The sequence below is a fragment of the Pogonomyrmex barbatus genome, unplaced genomic scaffold (assembly GCF_055798465.1).
Source record: "Pogonomyrmex barbatus isolate J1 unplaced genomic scaffold, ASM5579846v1 scaffold8, whole genome shotgun sequence".
NCBI classification, from domain to species: Eukaryota; Metazoa; Arthropoda; class Insecta; order Hymenoptera; family Formicidae; genus Pogonomyrmex; species Pogonomyrmex barbatus.
Window position 1 is genome coordinate 8,733,251 of NW_028297182.1, and position 24,025 is coordinate 8,757,275.

Below are 24,025 nucleotides of genomic sequence, written 5' to 3' on the forward strand. Positions count from 1 at the left end.
TATAAATTTAATTAAATAGCTAATCAAATTTAAATTGTGTATTACATCACATAAATTTGACTTGTATGCAAATCGATTTTATTACATTTTTTATTATATTTGCTATAAATAAAAAATTAGTCTTATACATCATTACTTTAATTTCAACATTGTTTTAGTCAAATCATTTTCACACGCACTGCATTCAAGATGCGTTCAAATAAACATCATACAATTCACTGAGATTTGAAGTGTAATGTTACAGCGTCTATCTAAACGAATATCTCTGTGAGGCATCAAATTTCAGGCAGTATTCACGATTTTACCCCGGAGAGTTTATTTTCCGTTTTTATTTAACGTGCATGCAAATTGTATTTTATAAATTGTTTTTCTCCGAGGATTTATTTATTTGGTTGGTATTTATATATTGCAAATTTTCAATTGAAACATTATATTTAACACGTTACGTTTCGTGTTAAGGTTTGGGCACAAGTATTTTTACGGCTGTATCGAGCGTAAACTTTCAGTCTCATTTTCGGTACGGTCATTTCAATGATGCATATGAATCAACTCTCTATGAATAATTCAGTAATATAAAGTAATATAACATATTACTCACATAAATAATCACATATAGGAAACTATCGCTGAAGAAAAATTTATGGTATGCTTCACTTCTAAATTACATTTTCTGTCATTACATTTTTCTTAATTTGTAATTTTTAAATAAATTTATAGATTTAAGAAAATATTGAAAATGAAATTTATCATGTTTTTCTTTAATTGATTATAATTTCAATGTTTTCTATATTCTCAATATCAGTTAAATCACATTTATCGCCGTCCAGACATCGTTGGCTGTGATGATATATAAAATATTAAATATAATCAAGTATAAATGTTGCAAATTATTTTTCTCTTTGTCATAGCTGGAGAGTAATTTAATCATACGTTATAAAATTGATTGATATACTTGACTTTGCATATGAAATCTACAATTTATAACAGACTTTCACGAATATTTCGGGTCGCGCAAACTTTTGCTCAGAAGACGAAACGATTGTCGATCGCAGAAATTCACCTGTCAACAACGAATGGGGACTTTAAATGCTGCCCGATCCTATTAAAAGTTTCAAGACTTTATCGCTGGCGCGACGAGATCATAAAGTTGATTATAACCTACGTTTGTCAAATTATAAGCTATATTTACGTTATAAATGTGAATCACTAATTTTATAATTTTCTTTTTAGGAAATTAAAGAGAGAGTTACTTTTCAACACATTAAAATATTGTGTTTAATTACGTTAAACAAAATTTTAGAAAATGTAAACGTATACGTTGTACAATTAATTCTGAAACAATTCTTATTCACTGTACCTTTTTTTTTTTTTTGAAAATATATAACTTTATTGAAAACATGGTCGCAGGCAGAAATCGAGGGCAATTCAGTATTTCATCGAAACGGTGCGAACGGTCATCCAGATTCTAATATCCAATCCATGTAACATTCTCTGAAGGTTTTTGGGGTCATCCTCGATCGAAGATAACCGTACAATTGCGTCGGTATATTTGCTTGATATCGTTCGCGGACTTATTTGGCACATTGAACATTCTATGGAAAATTCAATGTTATTTCAAAGAACGTTTATGACTCGCATTTTTCCCCCGTGACGGAGATAAATTCATCAATACATTTTTCTCGTGTGTACAAAAACTTTTCACATGTTGCGTTTACATCGAACTTCGTTTCTTACGTTTTATATATATAGACGACAGATGACGAAAACACAACGAGGAAGAATAGGAATGCCGCGCGGAACGTGACGATTGAAAATACTAAACAAAAAACGAAAGTTAAACAAAGCAAATCCCGCAATTCGCGACGGCGCGGATAAATCGTGACGCACGATACGCGGAATTTTTTTATATAAAGAATATAATTCCCGATATAATTCTCGTTCCAGGTTTACCCCCCCCCCCCCCGGAGATAATCCCGTCGTTAATTGTCGAATCCGATTATCCTCTGTAGATCTGTCGATCGCAGGCGCCACGTCGTTACCATTATTACCGGTATCCATACGTACGGCAAATGCTAACGCCACCACGAATTAGTTCACGAATGCCCCTCCCGTTCCGCCTACATTTATCCGCCATTTGTACCCTTCTCCCCCCCTCCCCTCCCCTCCCCTCCCCTCCCTTCCTCCCTCGCCCCTCGTAACCGGCGGCGTTGCATATCTCGCGCCCTCCGCGCGATCCGCTCTTCCGCTTGCGGAGCGTAATCGCGAACTGTACACTGTCGGTCTGTCCTTCGACCGACGGCTTGGTTGCATAACGAAATGCGCCGAACGCCTGTTTCTGTGGAACGCCTCCGCGAACACACACGTCACGTGGGTCGATTGATTTCACGTGCGTGCATAGTGCGCTTTACAAACTTTGGTCAACGACCGGCGAACCTTGAACGAGCATCCTTCGCGATTCGCCCGTCACGTGTTGATCTTGCGGAGCGGAGATTTTCGTTACAATACCGCGACATCCAAGATGAATTAGATTATATGTATATAAGTAGTATCTAAATTTCAAAAACGAGAGAAGAACAGATAACTCCTTTTTTTTTTTTTAAGTACGTGATCGATGATGGTCCAAAAATGGTAGATTATGATAATATAACATTAGTGGAACGCTTTATTTTGGTATATAGATATAGATATAGATATAGCAATTTTGCTATATAGATATTATTATTATTATTATTATTATTATTATTATTATTATTATTATTATTATTATTGATTCAATGAACAGTAAATAACGATCATGCGTGAGGGAGTGTTGAGACGTCGAACACGTCACCTATCGGCTTATGCAAGTTGACGCTGCTGTTTCTTCAGAAACTATGTGTGTTTACGACACAGCAGATTATAGCGGCATAAAATATACCTAATAATAAAGAGCATAAAAGTGTAACCTGGCTTGTTATTTGTTCGTATATATAGATCATACAGCGATGTATAAGATATATAAGATGTATGAAAATGAAGGACTTAATTTCCGCTGCGAATAAGATTATGATAATCACGGGTTATATGAATGATCACAATAATCATGTAATAAAACGTATTTCGAAATTTGTAATATTTTATTTACGGATTTTTGTATATGTATATTACGAATCAAAGCTGTATAAAATTGCAAAGATCTACAATCGATTCTATTTCAGACAATTGCGCGAATCAGGTTGTCGAGGCGTGAAAAACATTTTTCAAAGAGACGTTTCTAAAACGCGTGAAACGTGCGCTTTTGGCAAAACGTACACCACAAACAACTTTAAAACTTTCGCATGTGTCCTTCGTCTTGAAATTGTTGTTAAAAGCTCTTGAAAATGGCGTCAAATTGCATTAGCAGTTCTATGAAGGAAAACATGTCGGAAATGTTTGTAAATCGTGAAACGATGGCAAACGATATTTGTTTCTCCTTTGTGAAGAAAGGAGCATTACACATAATGTTAAGTGATCTTTTAGAAAAACGTTAACATTTAAGTAAAATTAAAAAAAATAATATTAAATAATAATAATAAAAAATAGAGTTATCATAGTTATTTTATATATTCCAATATATTATATATTTACTTGTATGAAATATGCAGAGGAATGCTATATAATTGTAATTAATAATTAAATTACAATCAAAAGTTGGATTATATATACGCATGAATTTTTATGTATTTAAGAAAATTTGTCGTAAAGCAATGATTCTTTAACCCTTCGTCACTACATACACATGAAGTTGAATAAAAATAACTCATGTATATCAGGGCTGCTGTGGGATAAAAGACGCGCAAAACATGACGGAACTTATGATAAAATAAACTGATGAAGTACGCAATGACTTCGTTTTGCTTCTACTACGCAAGAGTGAATTTAGCAGCGCAACACCTGTACATTTTTCATAAAGTTACGTCATAGAACTTGACATATGAATTCAAAAAATTTGATAGGAAAAAGATGTTAAATTTATTTTAAGGAAAGAAAATTACAAAATATCTTTCAAAATAATACAATAAAAAAGAGGTTAAATTGATTATAAAATTCATCCAACATATAACGTCGATACAAATAAACTAAGTTATTTTTTAATTTTTATTAAAAATTTAAAGAATACATGTATATAAAAATTTAAAAAATCTAAAAAAAATTCAAGAAATTATAATATGTAAAAAATAGATTCTTTCTAGACATTTGTCCAAAAAACTAACTGATTTATTTTGACTGTACGACCAATTTTCGTTAATTTTAAGATTTATATGAAATATTCTTATTCATTACTCTTATATAAATATAGAACAAATATTCATACATAAATAAAAGATATTTTATTGAGGTTCTTTCAGACTGTAATGTGAACCTCTATATAACGTGAACATCATGCGTAATGCCCGTTGCCGCCAGCTGACCAATCCCAAGCAACCGATGTACTCGTAATCCCACGTTACAACCGCAAAAATCATCTTCCAGGCTCGAAATGTCACTTTAACTGGACTGCAAGTGGATCTCTCTTTTTCTTTCACAAAATATGTAATATGAATATCATCGCATTTTTCGAGAGCGGGAGCAAAGAGCACGAGTTACGAGTTGCGCGGTTGCACGGCGAGAGAAGGCGGATCTTTTCCGCACTGAGATCGCGCCTCAGATCCAAGGTCTGACCTCCGTCGGGCCGCTTCGAGAAGGTTTCGACCGATGAGGGCGTCAGAGGTGCCAAGAGGCGCAAGAGTAGACAAGGCGCGTGACGGAACCCGCGATGTGCGGAAGCAAGACACCCACGTGCGGCAAAGACGGTTGAGGGAGGGCAAGAGCGAGGATGGGGGCAGGGAAGGAGAGGAGGGGAAAGAGAGAGAGAGAGAGAGAGAGAGAGAGAGAGAGAGAGAGAGAGAGAGTTGCAAAACGTGCAGTCGATGTGAGGGAACCGAGAGAGGCGCTGTGTGACGACTGACCTAGTTACTCGCGGCGGAGGTAATGACCGATACTATACTATACTACCTAACCCTCCTCCTCTCGCCATCTTTCCACCTCCAGGCAGCGACAGTCCGTTCCCTCCTTACGCCGCATTGCACGGCTACGTTACGTGCGTGCATATGCACAAAGGGAGGAGGAAGGAGAGAGAGAGAGAGAGGAGGGAGGGAAGGAGAGAGGGAGGGAGAAGAGAGAGGGGAGGGAGAGAGAGGGAGAGAGAGGAGAGAGAGAGAGAGAGAGAGAGAGAGAGAGAGAGAAGAGAGAGAGAGAGGAGAGAGAGAGAGAGAGAGAGAGAGAGAGAGAGAGAGAGAGAGAGAGAGAGAGAGAGAGAGAGAGAGAGAGAGACGCGCAGGCGTGCCGTGCACACACGCGTGTACACACATATACGCTGCTCTCTTTAAACTATGATAGCGATAGGGATAGCAATGGAGACTTAGCAGGAGTAGAATGGGTCGCTCTCGGATTCCACGGTACTTGGATTCTCCCTTAGGGAGAACGAAAGGGCTATCGGAGGGTTCGATATTGCGGATATTGAGGTTAAAGTCAGCTTAACCAAGGGAATGTTTAGAAATTACGGAAATAAAACCGTTTCTCCCTTTAAATAAATATCGTCTCTTTGTTTTTACGGCCAGAAATACACGGATATTTTACAAAAGCCTTTGTCACATATTAAATATAAAGTATATGTGTAGTATTATAATAATCATATCCGATTGTAGAACTAATCAGGATTAAATGTAGGACAATATAGTAAATAAATTCTAATGCACTAAGAATTTAATTTGTAAAAAATATATGTAGCCTATATTATGAAGAATACTACTAAAAATATTTGTTAGTGACTTGATATAAATAAATAAAAATTACATTAAAGAATATGGCATCAAAATATTAATAATACATATTGATATAATAGAATAACTATTAGTAATTATTAATATTATGTGCATACAAATAGTTTGTAAAATATTGAGACATTATACTATTTTACTTTATGCATTAATTTTAGAAGAAATACCGGAGGAAATCTAAAAACGATTATCTACGCGTCTGTCTGTGAGTCTATAATCTATCTTCTGAAATGTTTATTATACAATTTTAATGAAATATTTCCAACAAAAATAAATTAACAGAATTTCTCAATTTTGTAACAAGATTTATTATTCAAGATTGATGATAAATATAATATTTACAAAATGTTCTATCTAGATTGAATTATCCAATTAATTTTATTTCAGACATATTTCGTAGATAGTAAACTTCACAAATTTATCTTATTACGTCGAAAACAATAGCCAAGACTTATTAATATTTCTTGTTGATACTAATATACTAATAATATACTATAATAACTGTTCCGTCTTCACTTCACTTGACTTATTATTATTATTTAAGAATATATTTTCAAAACAGAAAAACCTTTCAACTATTCTGACGTCAATCACACTTTGAGCTCCCATGATATTAAAAAAAACATAAGAAACTAATATATCGTATATCGAAGTAATTGAACGTAACGAGTGCAGAGCTTGCAGCTTTTAACGATGACACGAAGGGATCCTTGACCAATGCGCGAGTTGCAGGCAAAAGGGTCCTCTCTCGTGTACGATGTGCACGCTCTATTTGCGATCCGATTGACGGAGGGCTCGCTCGAGTCTTCTCGTGGACCGACGAGGCACCCCCGTGCAAGGCTGCGACGGGGATTATCGATGGCCGTTTGACGGAGGGTGGTGTTTTTTTCGCGATCATCTCGCGGGGCGTCGGAGATTTCTTTCCTCGATTCACGAGCGAGTTTACGATCGCGCTGTTGCGCAACTTGAAATCGATATTAACTCAATTGCGCGGCATCCATTGCGCGACCGTTAATGCAATCGCAAACGTATAGACAATGAGTATTTGCCACATTGTTCAAGGAACTAACGTTAAATATACATGAGTGCCCGCGACGTTGTATTTTATGCGACGTCCATTAGGTAAGTTTCATTCGCGTCTGATGAGCTTGCAGTTTTGAAAATGAACAAATGACACCGTCACTTCGACGTAGGAATTTCGCGCGATTGCAGCTTCGACGTATATATATCTCGCTGCGTATTAAAATTTTTCCCATAGGTCTGCTTTTATCCGTGAATATATATTCATAAATTCACGTTACGATATCGTATACCTTTTTAATATCGCGTTATACAACCAAATGTTAGAATCTCTCGCGTCTTCAACGGACATACAAGAGATATATATCACAACAAGTATATAATGATAATATAGAGTCAGCGTGTACAGGCTTTAATTATCAGTTACAAGACGTGCCGTTTTTCCTTCTACCGAGTAAGGTCGAAGGATATTATGCGATGATTCAACAATTGCGCACAAGGCAAGGAGTCATTGCTCGTGCGCAAGGTGGACTCGCAAGAAATAGAAAAATGACAACCTTGTTGTAGCTAATTTACAATGTGTGACGGACAAGGAACTCGTATCACGCGCACAAAGTCCTCGCGCAAGTTATTCAAAGAACAAAGTCTCTCACCGTTGGTATGTCGGTATCACCGTTTGCGAAACATCCTGTATGACAAACGTGGCGCTTCCTGAGCGTAGAAGTCGCGCATGAACGGCGCGTTAGTTCGTCATTTATGTATATGAAATACTTGTACGTAAAATATAAAAACGACAAAAAAATGCCTTTACGTGAAATTATGCCTATACAATAAACTGTGCAGTTTTAATGACAGATAGGAATAAGAGAAAAAAAAAAAAAAATTCGATGACAATTTATTGGGCGGCAAATTCGGCGGGACTGAAGAAGAATAGCCATGTGAATTTCCTACGTCATCGGACGTAGAAACATTCTCGTTTTCTCCTTTTACATGGGGTAAAAAGAATCGTTGAACTAAAGTCGACCTGTTTACGCGACTGCGACTGCTCGGTCGAAGTTTAACGAAGATCTGGGTCAGGCGGTGTTTGAAATCCTTGAATCGTGCACGCGCGCGCGCGCGCGCGCGCGCGCTTACGCTACGCGATGTAGGAAAAAACATTCGTCTATGGCGAATAGGAATCTCGTTCGAGAAATCGTTGCAGGGGGATAGCCTCGATGTATATGCATGCATACCCCTGGCACTGAGGTCGGCGCCGTTTCTCGGTGATTTAAAGAAGGCAGACAAGGATTCCGCGCGTACTTGCCGCTCGCGACCGCTGTAGGTCACAGTCAAGTTGCGCTTTTCTTTACATTAAACGTTACGTAATTCCGCAGAATGAGCCGCGCTCGAAGTCGGGGAATCTTGCGCGACGCGTATTCGCAAACAAGTGATTGGACAAATGTGAACGGCGCAACCGAGATTATTATTTGAATAATGTTAAATAGTTAGAAAAGAGAGTTTTCGTTTCTTATATCTCTGTATCTATCACTTATTTCTGTTATGCTGTATTTCTGAATTGGAAGATATTTCTTGAAATTCACGATATATCAAACTTCTTTCTATTTTAACATATTATGTTTTATATTTTAAAATCTCTAATAAATAAAATTTTAGACGCATATCATTTTACAAGCTATAACCTTATATATATATATATATATATATATATATATATATATATATATATGTGTGTGTGTGTGTGTGTGTGTATAAAACATGTAGATATAATATTTCTTATTTTATAATAGAAAGAAATAATATTTATTTATTATTAAAAAATATCATTTTTTTTCTTAGGAATTACCAAACAATTTATTTAAAAAAATAATTCTTTATAAAAATATTTATTATCATACTTGTGCTATTATACGAAAATACAAAGTTCAAAAATTTGATTTTAAGCTTAAAAACTTTGTTAATGTTGATATTTTGATAAGTAGTACGACGTAATATTAACATTGTTGATCATCAGCTTTAACGAAAATGATAAAGTATTAGATTCTATTCTCATTTCGTTTCGTTTCGTGACATGTTACGATATTTTGATTCCTCGTAACTTGTGAAAAATCCTGCACGTAAGGACATCGTTACGTAACGACCGGCCGCAAGGTTTCTAACACGAAGCATGAGATTTTATCACCCATTTGCTCTACATTGCGAGAAGCATAATTCGGGACGGTGAATTATCCATTACGACATTTAGGCCAAATATTCTACGAGGATTTCAGACGAAGCGCAACGCATTCTATTTGCATTTGTATCTTTAATCCGAGAAACCACGTGGAAAATAATCTTCTCTAAATTTTGATACTTTATTTGAGATATATTTATTTGATATATATATATATATATATATATATATATATATATAAATGCAATTAAAATCGTAATAGTGTACTATTTTACAAGAATATTTTCGCTTGATGGAGTGAATTTAAAATTGAAATTATACGATCATCGGATTCTCGACAAATATGCTACGTAGAATATTTGGCATTGTAGCAGGATTTGCGTTATCCAATTCGAAAAATTCGAGCAACTGCGAGAACCGAGCTTTCGACCTTACAATTTTTGACCGTGGACGCAAAGATAATCATTGAGCATGGTAGTCGATAATAATCTCGTCTCGCGAGAGACGTCTTGCGTGGCGTGTGCAGCCAACAGCAGCACAATATGCAGTTGCGTTCTGCACTAGATCTTGAACACTTTCAATGACAAAGCGTAGACGATGGAGGCGGTGGCGACGACGGCGGCGGCGACGGCGGCGGCGGCGGCGGCGGCGGCGGCGGCGGCGGCGGCGGCAAACGGTGGCCGAGAAAAGGAGAGGGACACGAATTATATACTCGGTCGAGCCTTCCTATAGCTTTACAGTACTACGATAAGATGAAGTAGGCCAAGCAAAAATTCACCGATACCCCGTAGAAGTAGGCGGAAAAATGAGCGCGCGAACGCGATAGCGAAGTTTAATGCCAGGATTGGCGCTTTCTAGCCTCCGAACAGCGAGAGCGCAGCTCACTTACGCAACGAGTTACGCATCGCGGAGAAAGGTGTATTTTTTTCATGCTCGTTAGCACGTTAATCGAGAATCGTGTAAGTCGAGCGTAAGTGATCATAGTATTAACAGAGAAATGTAAAACACACTCCAACTTTTTATCGAGAGGTATTATTTTCAGTAAATAAACTAGAACATGATTTCAAGGATTGGCAAATTTTACTTAATTTTTCATGTGAAATTTGTATTAATATTATTTGCATCAGTTTTATTTACTTTGAAACTTTTCATTATTGAAACTCGATATTGGAAATACCAATAAAGCGTCGGAAAAGATTTCCCCAACGCTGTTATCTCATTCCTATTTATTATTTAAAATATAAATAAGTTTCGCACATAAGTCAATTTTACGTAGAAAAAAATGACATCAATTTAAATCGCGTGTGAAAAATATAAACGTCATAATAATAATAATATATTTAATAATTATTTATTTAAAAATAAATAATCGACTCAATACTGTGATTCGTGAGCTTTGGAGTCGATATAATCGACTCCATTTTTCGACGTCGCAAATGCAAAAGAATGTCAAATTATCGCGCCGCGAGCAATGGGCGAATGTCGGCGGAGTCAATTCGACGTCTATTCGGCATCGGGATCGGGACTCATCGAAATCATATCGAATTCAATTCCTTACCGAGCACATAATCTGCACGGCTGTCACCCCGTGTCGGATTCTTCTTCCGGCCGTCGGCTATGTCGGCTATCGCCGTATTGCCGCATCGAACGCAACGATGCGGCAGCATCGAATCCGTCCGCGTGTCGCGCCGCGCCGTCGCGTCATAAACGCGCGAAGTCGACGACGCGAAGTTTCCGAGCGAAAACGACTAGGCTAGGCTCGCCGTTCGGGTCGATGTATTCTCGGTTGTTTATTTAGGCCACGGGAGGTGAATCGTTCGCTCTCTTAACGCTGGCAAGCGGAACGCATGGCCGTGTGCGCGAGCGCGCACGGTGCATGCCTGCCTGCAAAAAACGCGTACGCGCGCACGAGGAGCCCGCAGATGCGTAGCGTTGACCGCCATCCTGATCTCGTAGAAAGATCAAAGAGAGTCCGCGTAAAAAAAAAAAAAAAAAACGTGGGAAACCTATTTGCGTAATTAGATTATTCAATCGATCATTTTTTTTATGTGTATATTGTGTACATATTTTATTGCATATATATATATATATATATATTTTTTACGTGTTTGTGTTACGTTACATGCATGCACGGAAGGACCGTTCCGTATCTGTCGAGCCTACTATTTTTATCTTTAATCATTTTGCGATTGCCTCTCTCGCGACAACACTGTCGAAAAAAATAGTTTATAAACTGTAAGATAAACTGTAATTGTGAGATGTTAAAGAGATGTTAAAGAGACTCGAAGATAAAGTTCTAAAACAAAATATTGAAAATAATAAATTTATAATAATAAATTACAAACGATAAATAATAGTAAATAGTCACAGTAGCATATTATTTACTCTACAATAAAAGTAATAGTTCAGAAATACATGATTTGAGAGAATTATATATAAGTTTAATGTGAAGAATTGAAAATTTACGATAAATAATATCATCTCAAATGTAATATTTTCTGTTCAAAGGTTTCAAGCTTTTCAAATTTTTCAAAATTTTTCATGTTTAAAAGAACCCACAAACAAAAACACTTTTAGATCTACGATACTGCTTCGTGTGTAACAGTCTCTCTACAATAGAATCTAATAAGCTCTCTTTTTTTCTTGCGCTATTTTAATTTGTAATTCAAAACAGAAACTCAGTTAATATTACGAATTACAGATAAATCTATAAATCCATTCACTTGTTTTTAATCGTCGGTTCTTTAATCGATGGTTCTCGGATATGAGTTATACGTGATTTTTGCATGCAGATCATAAATCAGTTTACTGTCACTTTATCTTAACAGTCGAGGCTGGGACATCGCCGTCTTCACGTTGCACGATGTACACAAGGTAAAACGAGATCAAGACATCACGCAAAGTGCACGTCTCATGTTTATTCCGCTCCCGCAAATAAAATATAAGAAAATACATATCTGAGATTACGACATCTCGATGACGCAAGTCAGACAAAGTATGACAGCATCGATAACTGGGTTCGGTCATGTACGTCATGTGCTTTAATATGTATCATGTAAATATTAAATTACATTATTATTATTGACTTATAGTATAATTACAAACGTGAACTCCTAAGATTTGTGTATAGGTTCTCTAACAAAAGCCATTGTTCGACGGTTTTCCAATAACATGGCAGAAAATGCATAAAAGAAATTAAACTATTTTTTTATGACCTCGAATTTATATAATTTTTATGATTTTCCTACATTCGCTCATACAGTTCGCAAAAAATCACATATAAAGGTTGCATTCAAATATTGAATTTAACACAACGTATATAACACACACATGAAGTATTTCCAATATTTCCGATTTTAATTAGAGATTTTTACGAATTCTTAACATTTCGTCGTGATCTTTCATATTGCGGTCGCGATGAATTAAGAAACATGTACTATCAATTATTGTATAAATGAAAAGTTCGATTTTATTTTGCAATTTTACTACATTGCCGAAATACAATCCTATTATACTATACCTACTATACTTATAAAGAATTTCTTAAAAATTTTGTATCTCTAATTAAAAACCAAAATGTTTTAAAAAAACTTACTATAGATATATACTGTACTAAATTGAGCACAATCTTGGCTCCTGACCTTGTGAGATGAATCTTTACAGAAACAACAACAATACGATAAAAGACATCCGCTTGTCATGTCAATGTGGGTACAAGGAAATATACTATAAAATATATGATATAAATTCCACATAATTTCTACGAGGAAAAACTTAATATTTTTACAATGTAGTGAAACACTGCAAATATCAATCAGTTTCTATGATTATTTATACTAAAATATAAAATGACAGAAAAAGTTTACTATTATGTATATTCTAACGACAAATAAAATACTTTCGCAAAATATTTTTCATTCGGATGAAAAATATCAAATAAAAATATGCCAGTAAATAAAGCGATAGGTGAAACGCGAAAGAGAAGAAATTTGGAAATTTCCTACAAAGATTTTGTACAGCTTGTGATTCAATTATTCTATAAATGAAAAATTCGATTTTGTTGCGCAATTTTACTACATTTACTACATTTATTTACATTTTACTACATTTACTACATTATACTGCCGAAATACAATCCTACTATTATAAAGAATTTCTTAAAAATTTTGTATCTCTAATTAAAAACCAAAATGTTTTAAAAAAAACTTACTATATAGATATATGTATTAAATTGTATTAAATTGAGTACTACTATACGATAAATGTCGCTTTATGCGATTTTCTACGAACTGAATTGAAAATGGACGAATATTAAATTATATAAACTGATAAAACTATATTTTCGAATGAACGAGAAACTAACAGAATAGTGCGATAATGATAAAGGCAGGTCAATTGAATTAACCGAAACTACTCCCTGGTGATTAATGTAAAATAATGTAATTAATGTAAAATAATCGATTCGCAAAGATCGCATCGTGAGTCATGTGACAAAACATATTCCATTTGTGCTATACTATTTCTATCCGCAAGTATCGTACGCGTTTCGGCCGCGATTTTATCATTATATTATTTTTATTTAAATAAAAGATATCTTATATCGCAATAAATAATAAATTGTTTATTCGTATAATTATAATTGATTGTTGAAAATGGAAAATGGAAACTTTTTTCCAGGATTATGAAAATTTATTAAACAAATCTGTAACATTTCGCGAGAAGAATAAAAATAAAAAAAAATACAATTCATAGTAATTAACAGCGTTTCCCAAAAATAAGCATCTTCACTGGGTCATAAAGTATTATTCAAATAATCGAATCGAAACGCTAGACTCCAATCGGTAGTTTTGTACGAAATAACAAAAACTCTTTTATCTTGATTAAACTGATCGCGATAATAACTTTGAACTGATAAATTTAACTATTTAACAAACTGTATACATTTTTACCAAAAATTGAATATTAAGATAAAAAAAAGATCATCGGAATCACGTGAAAAAAATTTATTTTTCCACTATAATGTAACACTAGCTTAAAAATTCAGCGCCACTGATCTCGATTCGAGGCCTTCAAATTCAGTTGAATGAATTAGCTTGCCGATTTCAAATTAAATTTTAAGTCAAGAGCCAAGGTATTTCCAAGTTATTCTGAGTTAAGAGCCCGTCATCGGTCGAGGGTCACCCGCAATTACGATTAATTAGCGAGCCTCGCGGCCACCGACGTGCGACGGATGTAAATGAGAGTGGGTGTCACGACGAGCTCGGGAAAGGCCGTCGCGCGACCGCGCTCGCTGGCTGTTATTATTGCCGGCATGTTCGAATTGGCATTAACATTCACCGATACGTTTCCCCCGTGCACTCTCGCTCGTGGCATAGCCACCATCGACGTGCAGCGTGAGCCGCGCCGCGCCATTTTCGTAACGTGACTTTGTATCATGAACTTTTCGATGACGTTTGCGCAATCCTATCAGCCAGCCAATATAAGCCTGAATACTGCCGTACGAGAGAGTGTCGATGTGTCGGTAGACGTGCGTGAGCGTTCTCGTTGAAAGTGAGATAAGGATACGTCATATCGGCTGGTAATGAGCGAATCTACGCGATGATGCGCATCCGGCTTACGCGTAGGAATATTTTATACCGTAGCTGTGTAAATCGAACGAGGAGACGTATAAATACGTGACGTAGTACGGAAAATACTCTGATTCTCCGTACTATTTGAATTACGCATGCAGATATGCACCGCCATTAATATGAAGTTTCATCGCGGTAACATATAAATACCACGCAATGACATATAAATACCATTGTCCTATAAACGTTAAGTGTAATTAAAACAAACAAAAATAAACGGACGCGCAATCGATGACGACAATAGGCGCGGTTTGAGACTAAAAGTACCGAGAATGAGGGATTGTTGTCGGATTGTTAGTTGTTTTTAAATTTCACACTTAAGAAGCACTCGCGTGCTGCTTCGTGATTATGATTTAAAATTTAATTCGCACAAATCGAAGGATAATTTTAATAAATCATAGCTTTTCTCGAGAACCGAGAGCTTGTCTCGCTCAGCAACTCGAATTCCGATCGTACCAGTCACTTTGTTGTTGCATTACAAAACGATCCGTTCGTTTGACGGCAGCTGGCACGCTATCGATTACGCAACTGGTGAAACTATCGGCTACCTGTCGATTGTACATAGATGCGCGCCGGGGCTTCGGTCGATCACCCGATTCGCTTCAGTCCAAAACTGCAATCAACGGTGATATCGTCCGGTTGTAAAACGCCTCCCTTGAAATAAAAACAGAGTCGAACAGGTAAAAAGAATCGCTACGTTCGATTTAACGTGGAGAATAATTCTCCATTTGTAACATGGATCTTAATGACGAATGATTATAGAATACAATCGAATCGAAACACTTCGAGCAAGATATAATCTATCTATGTATTTATTCGAAAATGTTCCAGGATACCAACCTCCAAGATAGTTTCAAGATAACGTGTTTTTTTTTTTTTTTTTTTTAATTAACTCGAAGTTACTTTTTATTTCCTAGCTAAAGTACGGGATAAGGGTTTTGAGAGGTTTCCTTCCCGCAAGTTTTCGATCGGATGAGTCGCATGACAAGCGGATCGAGTTTCCCTTTGCCCACAATCTGTCGAAAGCTTTTTGATCGCATTCCCGAACTAACCCGGAATAACCGTCGAACTGTATTAATTGCTGAGAAAAAAAAAAAAAAAAAGATCGATTTCGCTCGGACATTCCGAAGACTGATTGCACGAGAGAGGTCCCTTTCGCACGGCGACCCGCAGCGAACGATAGTAGTAGCAGACATCAGTGGCCAGCCCATTAGAGTTATGCAACTAGTGAAACTATCCTGGCGGCGGCGCGCTGCCACTGCCATCGTCGCGGCGCGGCGCGGCCAGGTCGCCGCGCGCTCGCACTCGCTCTCGAGGTTCCCGCGTAAGTTTATTGCCAAAGTTTTCGGACACAACGACCGCGGGTAACCCTGGACGAGCGCGGGGAACGGCCCAATGCGCACTCGCGTTGCCGAGCCCGCCGAGAACGCGTCCGCGCGAATGTGTGTGTGTGTGTGTGTGTGTGTGTGTGTGTGTGTGTGTGTGTTGTATGCTTTGTATGTGTGTGTGTATGTGTGCACAGGTAAGGTATATGCGCGAAACGACGTAATCTCATCTAGCGATTGCTAGTCCTCCCTCTTTCCTCGCTGTCCTCCCGCTGCCCTCCAGATATTCTCATCCTCTTTGTGGTCGCCGCTTGTTTTTGTTGAGAACGGAGATGAGAACGTTTTAGAATCACCGATTTCACCAATGTGTTATTAGTCATTATGAAGAAAAGGGTAAATTGTTGTGACAATTTTTAACTGTTACTATGCATTTGTTAATTAAATAGAAGATTAAATATTGGGTTGAAAGAGATGTAAAAAGTTATTCGTTTTCTATTTGTAATTTCGACGATTTGTCGTATTTCGTTTATTATCGAATTAAAGGCTGTGCGTACGTAAATTCCCAGAGTTGAGGTTTGTACGGGAAGTTCATACGCTCGATAGTAATCGCGAGATCTCTAAGATCGCGTGTGGCTGGAGGCGGCCTCGGATACCTAGATACAGAAATAGGTACTTTTACTGACACCCACTATAAGTCGTGGTACCTGTTTCACCGCGTGTTTTCCGCCCTCGCCCTTCCCTTCGCGAAACTGCCGCGCCTTCCGAGCTGGCACACTGTGAAAGTAGGTAGGAAGGCGGTATCAGGGCACCGGGGAGAAAGAGACGGAGGGAGAGCAGACCGCGACTAGAACGTTAAATAATCTCTCTAATTGGGTTATTCACGAGGAAATGATCTATGTGAACGGTACAACCTCACGGATCGAGACCTTCTGCCTCGTGTCTTCCTGTACTTCCATCATGGACGCCCCCCCCCCCCACCTTTTGCTCAGCGAATCTGACCGTTCACCTCCTCCACTGCCTGCATCTCCCCTTTATCCTCTCGGCCACGTAATTCTGCCAGATCGCTCGATCTGCCGTAATCTGACGTAGAGAGAAATTTATTTGTATCGGACAGTGAAGCTCAACTGCCACCGTTAAACTCCTTTTCGATCTGAGAATATCTCTTTTTTTGATAAACAAATTGTAATTAACATAAATTATAATTATTTCTAAGATTCACAGCTTTTTGTAAGTGTATCAAGTAAAACATTTACAGCAGAAAAAAAATTATCCTTTTACTTTTCTGTGTGTGACAAAAAATTGTTTTAATGAATGAAAATTAGATTAAGATTTTTTTTCTTCAAAATAACAAAAGCGAGAAATATAATAATTTTAAATTATATATATTGAATTCGATAATATTATAATTGTTTTGCGCAAATTGATAAACTAGATATATTTCTTGCGAAATCTTATATCGATCTATTATTATTTAATGAACATATCTTTTTTATTGTGCGATTTGATATTTTGGATAACATAATCGATCGTGCTGACAGATTATCGATGGCGAAATCAAGTTTGGTCGAAGAAATCGAATTTGAATATCATAATTATATTTGATAAATGCAGTAAAGCGTCTACAAAAAATGCTGTTTCGGAAGCTTTGAGCACTATTACCACTAGTAAAATGTTTCAAATCTTCTTTTTCCAATTTATAACTTTTTTGACTGTGCTTTTTAACGTTTGTGTGTATTTATTCTAATTCCCTATTGCATTATGTCTATAAAAAGTATATTAATGCTCTATTTTTTTTTTACAAATAAGATATAATTAAATTATTACATTTTTGAATAAAATGCACACAAATAATATTTTACACGATGTCCAATAATTGAGGAATATGTTAATTCTATCTCACGACACAATAATAATCCGATTATTTCCTTTTCTTCCGCCGTGAAAATGAAAGAGAACAGAATCAACATTTTATAAACAAGGTACAGCAAATTCACGTTTCCTTCGGCTGATCGTTCAACCGCTTTCGTTATGCAACCTATGCACAGTCGAACATACGTTACATAAAACACGACATTAGAAGAGCCGATATGTAATTTTACCTATTATCGTCAATTAATTATGATAAAACAGCCGAGACACAGTCGCCGGAATAACGCGTTTCCGATTTAAGTCATTGCCGAGTGTTGTATCATTTCTCTCGCTTTTTCCCGCCCTTCAGCCGACTCCGTTAACCATTGCTCGCCGTGTTAAATAATCGCTTAATTGCGTTATGCAACGGGAAGTGAAATGACCTGGCCGTTTTAACTCGTGGGCGCTATTTCGCGAAATAGACGCGCCGCGTCTAAATGAGAAATGAAATCGGAAGGAATTGTTTATCGCGCGACGCGACAAAAAGAATAATTTTTTGATAAGTTCCATTTCAGTTCTCGATTTCACTTAGTTGCGGTGAAGATAGGCCATAAACGTCGTGCCTACGCTCCTACGGCTACGCCTACTCTATTCCGCTTGAATCATCGACCATGGAACGTTACATAAGGATAAACGATACCAAAATAAGATAGAGCCTTGTCATCGGTGGTTGCACCGTTATTGATGAAAGTGTTTTATCCACTTATTACGACATTCTGTATTTATTTAATTGTAATTGTACTTTAAATTAATCTAAAAAAATAAAAAAGAAATAAAAAATTGTAGAAAAATTTCCAAAGTTCAATTTCCAGTTTTAATTTTGCAATTTTGTATATATACTTATCGAACAATTTTTTTAAAACCCACTTAGAAACAATGTTATATTTTTTACGGCTTGTTTTATTTGAACGTGTTAGTTCTTGCGTCTTTTTTATATTCATTTACTTTTACATACAATAATTATTTAATTTGCGTATATTTAATAATCACAACAGATCATACGCACACACCACACACGCACGCACACAAACACACACACACACACACACACACACACACCACACACACGCGTTCTAGCTTATGTATCAATTTCAAGATAAGCATCTACGCAGAAATCTCACATGCAAAGTATGTTAAAAATAAGAACAACATTTGTGAAATCATTTTTCATTTTTCATTGCGGTCCGATCGCGCAACGACGCCTGGTTGACTTGCATGTTCAGGAAGTGAGTCTCCTACCAAGTGAAAGTCGTTAGTCCGAAGTATTAAACCGAGTAAAGATAGCCGTTACGAGCAACAGCGCGGATGTGCATGAGCGAAACAAACGCATTAAAGTTGCAGCTGAAATTTTATTCCGAGCATCAAAGTGTATATGAAAAGCTCGTTTAAAAAGACGCTTACTTTCCTTAGAGCTTAAGAATATTATTCTTCAAACAATAGTACGAGAGATTATTTACGGTTGTAATCATCGACACATCATTGGTCTTTGAATAAATGTCCGATACAATATGAATGTCGATGTGAAAACGCGCCGCAATGCCGCAATTATGCAGATGGTTTGGATCTTTTTGCGAAAAGCTTATTCTATGCTAGGTATATATCACAGAAATTACGCGTATCGATAATCAGGTGACAGGTACATAATTGTCCATTGCAAAATAACACGCACTATTAATTGATACACGCTAATTAATTAATTTCTTCGCATTATGTAATATTTATAAAATAGAAATTTATACCCGAGATATTTTTACTACTGTTGCTACTACTTTTTACTACTTCAAACTAATAAAATCATATATAAGATTAAAAATTAATTTATATCAAAATATAAATTTCTCTTCGTATTACATCTCGAATATTTCATTGCAATTATCCACTCGTACATAATTCACGGTTATCGATATCTTTTTTTTTTTGCAGAAATATTTTTGCACAGAGAGAGATACGAATATGATTCGGGAGAAATTAAATTACAAATGAAAAAGAAAATATCTTTCGATTTTCCGATTACGCCATGTTGTACGACGACGATGAGAACCTTCACGGAAGAGAGAGCGATCGGTCGCTGGCCTGCACGATACTTTCGTGCGAACGTGGGCACGGTTGGAGATCGGTTGCGTAAGGCATTAAGAAGGTACATGTAATGGTGCATGCACGCGTATCGCATTATTTCTTCTGTTCAAGAGCATTCAACGGCTCCCATTGTCAAGTTTAAACCCCGAATTGCTCGAACACCGTCCTCGCAGGCGTGGTTCGTTTTCGACGGCGGTTGCGCGGATCAGTCACTCGTTCGCGATCTCACTTTCCACGATCGGATATGATATCCCTATTGTTTGCCCTATCTCGATGAAATTTGAAGATCAATATTTTGATTTTATCAATATTTTGATGTTACCGAACGCGCAAAGCAGCGATTTTCAATATTAGTCGGATAATCGGCGAGATAATGTGCGAATTTATATCTTTGATTTCTGAAAGCGGACGTAATGAACTAGCAATTATCTGGAATTAATAACGCCTGTCAAATATATTAATTAAGAGTTGTATTGATGATAAAATTTAAAACAGGATTATATAATCCTCCTGATGTAAACTGTGATATACGATGAAAGTATCATATAGAATGAGGAATACACAATTTGACGAATTATTTATCATTGTCAATAAAGTAATTTAATTTTTTTGCGATACCTTTGATTATATTTAAGTGTCGAGTATATCTTCATCGTTTTTTTTTTTTTTGTATATACATACGATCAATTTTCAATGGCTTACACCTTTTATGCTGAAACCGACTGAATCCGTGGATCAAGAAAGTGAGAGATGGAGTGGAATTCGCAGACGGGACAAAAGCGGTCGAATCTCGAGGCCGCAATTACACCTTTTCGCCACCAGTCACGGCCAAAATCCGGCCGAAGCGTTTCGCGGAAACGGGGATATCAAAGCCGTCTCTATTTCGAGTCCTCCGTGTGCTCTTTACACCGAAGCCAAAAACACCGGCGTAATAGAGCGACCGGCGTCCGTTGGTACGACCGAGAGAAAGTGAGAGATTGCTGGTGGCTGGAAGAGCGCGACGAAGACAGAGAGAGGGAGAACTAGAAAGAGAGTACGGATATAGGCGGACAGGAGGGAGGGGGGGGGAGAGGAGGGAGGAGAGACATGGTGATATAAGTGCCGTGTCCTGTGGATGGTGTAGGTAGGGTTCAACGAGTGTGGGAGGGTTAGTACGGGGAGACGCGGACGGGGGGGGGGGTGGAAGGAGCAAGGCGCGAGAGAGAAGCGGGGGCTGAAGCTCGCACAGGGGTTTATAGATAGCAACGCATGGCCTAGAAACTGTGCCGCTCGGTGTTTTTGACCCTTTGCCTAGCTACCGCTTCTGGGCCATTGCAACACGACGCGTTTATGCCACATTAAGTCGCGTTCACACTGCGCGCGAGTGTGAACCGCCGCGCGGCCGATTCTCTTATCCTTCCGATTCCCAATATCTTATCTTCCCGTAATTCTTATCTCGCACGCTTTTTATTTTTAGCGTCGAGTATCTTGAATTTTGATTTCCAATTCTAATCGCACATATCCTAGAATAGAAATCACATTCGATGTCAGTGAATAGAAAGTGTAAGAAGAAAAACAGATGCACACCCAACAGACGCACATACATATGTAGACATTAAATAATTTGTAGTAATGCAGAGTATATCGATTCTCTATAATATCAATCAATTTGTATCCATCCTAAAAATAAAAATTTATTTTTAAATTAAGAAAATGTCAATATTGTGTATATATTTTTTAAATTCAGCAATTCGTATGTAAATAAACATTAAATCTCTAATTCACGCAAAACTAATTACCGCGTACGAACTAGCTGCTTTTAAACCAGTAAATGTCGCAAATATCCGTCGAATGATATTCACACTGCAACGCGATAATCGTATCGCGACTAAGTGCATTTTCGCATTTTCTGTCTCGTGTCGTAAAATAAAACAAACTTAAAAGTTTTTTTTTGTTGTAGAGAGAGAGAGAGAGAGAGAGAGAGAGAGTCCGCTATCAAACGAGAAATTTTCCTACGTGGATTGTGGAAGTGGAGCTCGAATTAATTTACCGTTCTGCATATTGTTGGCAAACATTTGGCCGATCTTTGCTACCGCACATGAAATAATAATGCATCAGATTTCGCGCAGCTTATCATACCATCGCGGCACGTCGGAAACGCATCGCCGTTGTCTAAGATGCATCGATTACGCGATGCATACGTACACACGCACACACGGGACACACGGAAAACGACGTTCACAATAACGACATGTGGATATATATCACCCTGGAAAACTCGGTGTCGTTCTCTGTATACGTATCCGACCTCCTTATCGACCGTGGGTTCGACCTCGCGCGCAGTTATCGCTTCCGGGTCGTTGCTTCGTGACGGGTCATTTTAAGCACCGTTCACAATCGACTCGTCGTAGGACGTACGTCCTACGTTCGCATCGAAAATCTTGAATCGAATCGCGCCTCTCGATCGAAATTAAGAAAAATCGCGCGCAATTACATTTTTTTTTTTTTTTTGAACGATTTATCGTGCGCGCGATATTTATCCAGATAACATATCTGTTATCAGAGACTTATTACATCGTCTTACACATTAACATTACGTATTTATATTTTTAAAATCGTTCTACTTGACTTATACGAGGTAATATACAAATAGAAATAAACTTTCTAATAACATGTCTCATTTCCTCGTCCACATTCTGATAACGCTATCTCGCGGTATCGTAATAATCGAGCGGAGCCTGTCTTCGTAAGTTCAACATCGCAAATGAAAACAAAATGTACAGTTCTAGATCTTGATCTCAAGCTCGTTTCGCATGCGGCAGAGTGGCACCTTCCTTAATCAAGTCATAATCTAAATCTCTCTCTCTCTCTCTCTCCAGTAGCACTTCCTCGACAACCGATTTCTCACTTCATTACGCCGCCGTTGCATGTCTCACATTTCACGATATATGCCGGTAAAACTTGTTGGCAAAAGCGTACGTGCGATGCTGCGGCCGTGTCGAGATCGAGCGAAAGCCATTTATAGTTTCAGCGCAAATCTCGTAACTTCTTCCTCGCCGACGATTTTCCGAGTGGACGCCAATCCTATCAAAGCCGAATCTGCCCAGGCAACGGTGTTCGTAATATTTAAAATGTAAACCCAGGAGAGCAAAGAGGCTCGTCCTGGGTGAAAAGGTGAAAAAGCCAAGTCGAGAGATAACCTGACCGCGCGAAATCGCGACGTGCATACATCGATCGGCTCATTATGCGCACGTTATGTGCCTGCATGACTGACGTAAGAAACTTTCGCTCACCTCTACCCGGGCTTCCCGAGTGCCGTTGCACTACCTTGCACTTGCATTTGTGCCTGTGCAACGCACCGCCGTGACTCGCCGACTTGCGAAAGCGATAAATGATCCGTACCGCATCGCATCCAGTCGCTTTGAGTCGGCGACGAGCTTGTGTCGAAATTACACGAGAAGAACAATTTGACTAAAGTATCCAAAAAATTAGCCAGATACAAATCTGAAAATAATTTTGTTGAGCTATCGAAATAATTATGCAAGACGTTAAAATTAGTTGCTAAAAATGTGAAAGATTTAGATCATCATCGTATTTAACTGTCCTACATAATAATTTTGTTACAACAAAATTATTTTAAGATCTGTGTCTGGCGAAATTTATAGATGCTAATGGTCATTAAAATTTTATTGTGAACAAATTTCAATCGAGACTTTAAAAAAACATTTTCAAGTTATTTTATAAATTACGTTAGATTTTAATATCGAGATTGACATATGTGATAAAGAAATGAGATTTATTAGTATCTTCTCGAAAATGTCCCTCTCGGACTCTATCGCTTTCGCCATTTTCTTTTTTTCTTTTTACAATCGCGCTATCGCACGCGTCACAAGTTCTTTGTGTTCCACATATGTGCAATGCAGATTATTTCTTCAATGACGACCCCGTATGCACGTCACGCGCTTAGACACGCACGCGTGACCATCGAACGGGAATGGCGGATTCTCCGAAGCGCAGCGAAAGTGACGGTGAACGAAGTGCGTATCGTCTCGCACGTTTCGTCTCGCGAATTTCTCATCA

At 37.6% G+C, this 24,025-nt stretch overlaps 2 protein-coding genes across 18 annotated transcripts in view; one reads left to right on the plus strand and one right to left on the minus strand.

Moving 5' to 3' along the window:
• The window catches only part of LOC105422678 (uncharacterized), a 194,671-nt gene that overhangs the window by 106,904 nt on the left and 63,742 nt on the right, over window positions 1–24,025 (minus strand). For 4 of the 16 annotated variants that reach the window (XR_016141121.1, XR_016141126.1, XR_016141124.1 and 1 more), the window contains one exon: window positions 15,114–15,311. The exons of 10 other annotated variants lie outside the window; for them this stretch is intronic. The gene's annotated coding sequence lies outside the window, so the exon portion shown is untranslated. The remainder of the gene's footprint in view (window positions 1–15,113; window positions 15,312–24,025) is intronic. 2 more of the 16 variants (XR_016141122.1, XR_016141123.1) reach the window with 1 other exon arrangement.
• The window catches only part of Hr4 (nuclear hormone receptor 4), a 176,800-nt gene that overhangs the window by 71,740 nt on the left and 81,035 nt on the right, over window positions 1–24,025 (plus strand). The gene's annotated exons all lie outside the window — the stretch shown is intronic.